The following is a 6,953-nucleotide window of genomic DNA, read 5'->3' on the forward strand; positions in this document are numbered from 1 at the left end:
CGAAAAGAAAATGAATGAATGATTTTTCATGACCTTAATCTGATTGAAGTCAAAACCCTCTCCAATATTTAGAATTTGGACCGCAAAACCTAGTTCAACCACTAGGTTGTCATCCATACACTGGTCATACATACTGCAATTGTATTTTATGTGATTTCATGGCCACGGAACGTCATTATGAAATGTACTGAACATGAAGAATAAATACAGCAAGCTGATAAAACAAGCTCAGTATCCCAAATCATATCGTTTACAATAATGATACAAACTTTGACATCTCATTTGACATTGGAGTATTCCTCTTGTATTCCTCGAAATGCAGTAGACATTTATTCAGCTTAAATCACACTGTTACGATTCTTAGCTGGAGTACCCAGCAGACTCGCTAGAGGGCACTCCAGTTATAATGTACGCTCCACCAGCCATTCATCTGGACTGCGTCTGAAATCACCTACTACACAGTAGCTAATGCATTTGAATTTAAATGTACTACTCGGCCGTTAGACAAGTACATACAGTATGAATGGAACTCGGACATACTACCTCTGCCATTTTGTTATCATCATGTGACCTACCCACGTCAGTTGCGTCGCTTTACTCTCATTCATTAATTCTCTTGCGGTGCATCATGGGATAGTGTAGCGTCCACATACGCACTTCAGAATCTTGCAAGAAGAAGTAGATCATCTGGGTACTTCTCTCATACTGTTTTTCGAATTCTATTTATTTGGACATACTACTCGGCCCGCATACAGTTTTTAGCGTACTATATAGTGTGAAAGTATGCCATTTCGTATGCAGCCCTGGACTACACAACCCAACATGTTTTGCGCCTATTACCTACACAGCTGATGTCAATCTGGACACTGACACAGACAGCTGCAGATCATTTACACTGAGTGCAATTCGAAGTGTTCTCCTTGTTCCCTTTCCTGGATTATCGATTGTTTGGCACCTGTCCTGTCCTCTGCCTGTTTATTGGATTACTCTCTTTGGATTCCCTTTTATGTACTGCTTGCTCCTGTTGACCCTTGCCTGTCTGAGCATCCTGCTTCATAATAATGCGGTTTATACGAATAAAATTGTATACACGCTTCATAACAAGCTATTAGCATCATGTTGGACTTGACACTGCATTTTGTAGAAGGTTACACACACACTGTAAGAGTGGTCAACATTTCAGACAGCAAACTAAACATCTGTTTGCATGTATAGAATGACTAATATTAACTGCACATGAAGTTTATTTAATCCAAATTAATCACCCAAACTGTATACAATACCACAACGAAGATGGAATATATATTGATATATGGAATACTGGAGGAAACTTTGAGTTTCGTAGACATTATGACATGCATTAAATGGTCACCATTGATTTCAATAATTTGCCTACTTTGGATGTCAAGGTGACCATCAATTGTTTGGAAACATTTCTCAAAACATCTGTTTTTATCTTCAACAGAGGAAGGAACCTCATACAGATATGGAACAAGTTGAAAGTGAAGAAATCTGGAAGATCTATTTTTATATAGAAGCAAACTACTCCTTGTATTAGTATAATTTGTAAAATGGGAACATGAAATAATAAATTCTAAAAGCATCTAATTTAAATACCTTAATCAAAACATTATTTTATACTCAGAGTTTGATTTGATTACTGATACACATACCTAATGTCATGCCTTTCCTTCTCTAACGGCACATTGTGGTGATGTTCTGAACATTATGAGTCCTAGTGTTTCATTATAACATCTGGATGCACAATTAACACCATGTTGGCTATTTTAAGCAAATTTCTCTCCATTTCTAATTGCATGAGGGTAGCTGTGTGTGGTGAACTGTCCATTTATCTGTCTGTCTGTCTGCCAGGCTGGATGCCACCACAGAGAACCACAGACCCAGCCGTCATTTGTCTGGGCAGAGCCTCATTAATTAACATATGGAGAGCAATTATCTCATGGGTCATTGCTCATTTTTACGAATTAATGTTCTGTAAACAAGAGAAAACTAACAAGGTAATGAGGTCAGAAGAGGGAAAAGGAAATTTAATTCCATAAATTTACAGCTAGGTACTATTATAGCACACACTGAGAGAATATGGAAAGTTTGCACAAAACTGACTGGAGGAGTCTATATGATTTTTTTTAAGGACAAGCAATTACTGGGTATTTAGGGTTTTTTTTTTTATGTCTCTGAACAGCAAGTTTACCTTAATAGATATCGGTAATCCACAACAAAAAAAAACGTCTCAAAGAAAGGCATTTTTGCAGAGAACAAAATCAAATGGGTGAATGGGATTACAAAACTTTCAGGTATTATTGGGCAAATAATATAAAGATGATGGCTTTACTAAATACAAAAACAATCCCAATTATGGGTAAACATAGAAGAAACAAATTATCCTTCATCGCTTTCAGCTTTACTATTTTTCTCCTTTACCTACTATATAGGAATTTATAATTTTATTGACATAGTTATTGATCAATTACCTTCATTTGAGCGATTACAAAGCAAACACAATTTATTGATTCATTTTCTTTTCAGCTTAGTCCCTTTATTAATCCAGGGTCACCACAGCGGAATGAACTTATCCAGCTCGTTTTTACGCAGCGGATGCCCTTCCAGCCACAACCCATCTCTGGGACACATCAATACACACTCATTTACTCTCATAAACTACGGACAATTCAGCCTACCCAATTCACCTGTACCGCATGTCTTTGAACTGTGGGGGAAACCGGAGCAGCCGGAGGAAACCCACACGAATGCAGGGAGACTCCACACAGAAACGGCAACTGACCCAGCCAAGGCTCGAACCAGGGACCTTCTTGCTTTGAGGCGACAACACTACCTACTGCGCCACTGCATCGCCTCAAACACAATTTACCTCGGTTTAATTTTTTACAAATATTTGCAAAACAACCTGTAACCTAATTTCCCAAATCAATCATTAAATGGAAATGATAATTTTGTGTGACCCTAATAAAAAGGGAGGTATTTCATATCCCGTAAATATGAAATGCTCTTCCAGTTAACAAACACAGCAACTTTAGAATCCCTAAAATCCTCCTGGGAGGAAGATTTAGGTGTTGAAATCACAGATGAGCAATGGGAGCTCTTGAACAGATACACAGACCATCAGCATATGCAAGGCATGGTCTTAGTAGGATATTTCCAGAAGTGGACCCTGCATGTAATCACTGTGGGCTAGAAACGGCATCACTGGCTCATGTTTTGGAGCTGCCCAAAATTATCATCTTATTGGAAAAATATATTTCTAACAATCTCAAAAATAGGTTAAAAACGATAGATCCAGATCCCCATATCACAGTTCTAGGTATCTCTGATTTCAAGATGGCTAAAAACAGTACAGAGCAAAATATAGTTCCACTTGTCTGTCTACTAGCACAAAGGTTAATATTATTAAACTGGAAACAGACAGCTGCTCCTACATATGTCTAACAAGGGATGTAATGAAATATTTGGAACTGGAGAATAATAATTCTCCCTAAAAAAATACAACAAATTCTATAAAATCTGTCAACCTTTCATGGATTATTTTAAAAACATAAATCCTACAAGAAATAGTTCAATTGAAGAGGATTAGATTAATTTAGATAAAAACTGAAAATATGTGTAGTTGTTTTTTATTATTTATTATTATATTTATTTTACCATTTGTTTCCTTTTTGTAATTTTTCTTTTTCATTATTATTGTATTAATCTATTATCTCTATACTTCTGTATAGATTGTTTGTATATTGCATGTGTTATTGTCAATTGGGATGTGAATGTCTGTTGTGATGTGAATTTAAAAATTGTACCTCTTTCATATGACTGAACTCATACTAATTAGCCACTAAACTGACAAAACGTAAAATAGTTATGGAAAATGGCAGGTAACCATTTGCCGTTTCAAATGATTCGATCAGAGTTAAGCTGCGGTCACACTGGGCTTTTCCTCCCATAGACTTACATTCATGCACACGCGAATGCGTCAGACCGGAAACGCAAGGTCATGCGTCAAGTTTCGCAGGTTGCTGCGGTGCAAAGTTCAAGCTTGGTGACCTGCGAAATCGCATCACTTGACTGCGTAAGACCAATCGAGGATCAAAACATGACCTCTCGGGACAGAAATGTAAAATAAGAACCAATCGCTTGCGTTTTTTAATGTCTAATTATCTTATTTAATTCCGCCCTTTTTCGCAGCGCCACACGACAGAATTTCGCACACACAAACTCTGGTGTGACCGCAGCTTTAGTCTCCAGTTAACAATTCAATTATTTAAATGATCAAGTCAGAGTGAGCACTCAGTTAACAATTCACTGATTCATATGAACTGCTAAGAACGAGTATTCAATGAACAATTCACTGATTTGTATATAGCAAGAGTGATTTTCCAGTTATTCTAGAATGAGGCTTCAGTTAAAGTTGCAATGAAATTAAAAATTTACTTTTCTCATTTGTATATGTATATAGTGCTTGTTATAAGCCAGGGGTGCCCAACTCTGTTTCTAGAGATCTACCTTCCTGCAGACTTGATTAAGAACACCTGTATTTAATCATCAAGTGTTGCTTTAGATTAGTTGGTTTAGTGGTTTTTGATCAGGATTGGAGCTAAACTCTGGTAAACTAAAGGTAGATCTCCAGGAACAGGGTTGAATATAATTAATTCATTCATATTATAAGCGATGTGAGGCGACACTGTGCCGCAGTGGGTAGCGCTGTCACCTCACAGCAAGAAAGTCACTGGTTCGAGCCCTGGTTGGGTCAGTTGGCATTTCTGTATTTGCATGTTCTTACAGGTGCTCCGGTTTCCCCCATAGTCCAAAGACATGTGCCGTATAGGTGAATTGAGTAAGCTAAATTTTCCGTAGTGTATGTCCCGGTCCTCCAGGTTGGGGGTTAAGCGTTGGGCTAACAACCCACCTCATAAAAAAACTAGATGTTACGAAACATCAACATGGTGTGGCTAAATATCAACTTTGATATTAATGGCCGTGGGAGTAAGTAAGTAAGTAAGTATAAGCGATGTATCTGTGTACTTCATTACTTTGTAAAAAAATAAAATAAAAAATAAATCACTTGCCGTAAATCTTTTATCAAATAGTATAACCCCCTCGAAATGGCTTTACTTCACTTCTGGTCACATGGAACGCATTTCGGGAGGGGCTATCAGGGCATGTCTCATTTCTGCTCTCAATTCGTCTATTTGTCAATCTTCTTTCATTTTGTTAGCAACACCAGTTTTCCAACAATCCAATCGGTTCCCAAAGGACAAAATCAGCAATCTACATTTTTTTTGAAATTTCAGAAACATTTTAAGTGGATCTACATCAAAATAGAGGAAAAAAAGGACAATTATCATCACTTCTGTTTCATGGCAACTTTAACAATTCACCGATTTAAAATGAAAACGAGTATCAATATTTCAAACGATCCAATCAGCCTGTAGTTAATGCGATGGTCAATTCAGATGCTTTGCAGCTGCTTAGTGTTAACATATTTTGCCCACAGGACGTCTGATTTTATATGTCAACAAACATGTAACAGATGCCGCCGATTAGACACATAATTATTTTTCTTTATTCAACAAATAATACAGTCAACCTCTCCTACCAGAAAAGACTGGATGGTCAGTGTGTAAATCGAATTCAAAAGGTATTTACTACACGAAAGTAATGCCTGCTTGGAAATGGACAGAAACATGGTCAAGCTCCTATAATATGGTGGCCGAGAAAGTTTAACGCGCTGCACTTTAAGAAAGCACATGCAATTACAAAAAAAGCCCAGCAAATAAAGAAACAATTTTCTTCAATTGACAGCACACGTTTAAAATTCGCACAACACAAACAACTGAAGAAATGCGCAGCAATTGGTCACAACACAAACAACTTAAGAAATGCGCAGCAATTGGTCACAACACAAACAACTTAAGAAATGCGCAGCAATTGGTCACAACACAAACAACTTAAGAAATGCGCAGCAGTCACGACACTTGCAAATATCCACGTAACACAACGTAAATATTTTAGGAAACCCAAAACCATGACTGACCCTGCTGAGATATGGATGTGTTATTATGCAGTGACTGTTGCTCAGTGAAGTGATTGGTGGTCTTTGAAAGAGGAGTTGTTTTTCATTTATTTTAATATCCTGATTACATGACATAACCCAACCCATCTCAGCAGGGTCCGTAATGGTTTTGAGTCCTCTTGAAACATTTCCGTTGTGTTACATGGATATTTGCAAGTGTTGTGACCAATTGCTGCATGTTTCTTCAGTTGTTTGTGTTGTGAGAATTTGCAACATGTGTGCTGTCAAATACATGAAGATTGTTTCTTTATTTGCTGGTAATTTTTGTAATTGCATGTGCACTTAAATTGCAGCATGTTAAGCTCTTATGGCCACCGTACCTATTCGCTCCTGAAACACGCGTGCACCATATTAATTTAAGAAACTTTAAACATTTCTGCATCAACCCAGAATTCCAATGCAAATCACCAACCTTCCCAATACAGTACTATAAAACATGCCTTGGGAACTTTCTCATTGGTCAACTCAGCTCCCAAGAGTGGTACAAAACCATCCTTTTAAAACTGGTGACAGGTCACACCCTAGAAGAATGAGAATTGACACAGACACAGTTGAAATTTGCTACAAACATTTACACACATTGGTTTTCAATCATTGTCAGAAGTTTTGCTAATAGAACAAAACTTGGCAAAACAAACAGTCAGTCATTAGTCAGCACTTTTAACTTGTAATACGGAAGAACATAAATAAGAGCAAAATTACTTAATTACAACAAAATTTATAATTTTTTTTGTAAGTAAAAGGGGCTATTTGCACAGCTAAAGTTTTTCGGCCAACAATAAACTACCAGTAAAAGGTTGTGACTTTTCAATTTCATAAGGTTCCTAAACAGCATTGATGTAATTAAAATACA

This window comes from Danio aesculapii, chromosome 16 (assembly GCF_903798145.1).
Source record: "Danio aesculapii chromosome 16, fDanAes4.1, whole genome shotgun sequence".
NCBI lineage: Eukaryota > Metazoa > Chordata > Actinopteri > Cypriniformes > Danionidae > Danio > Danio aesculapii.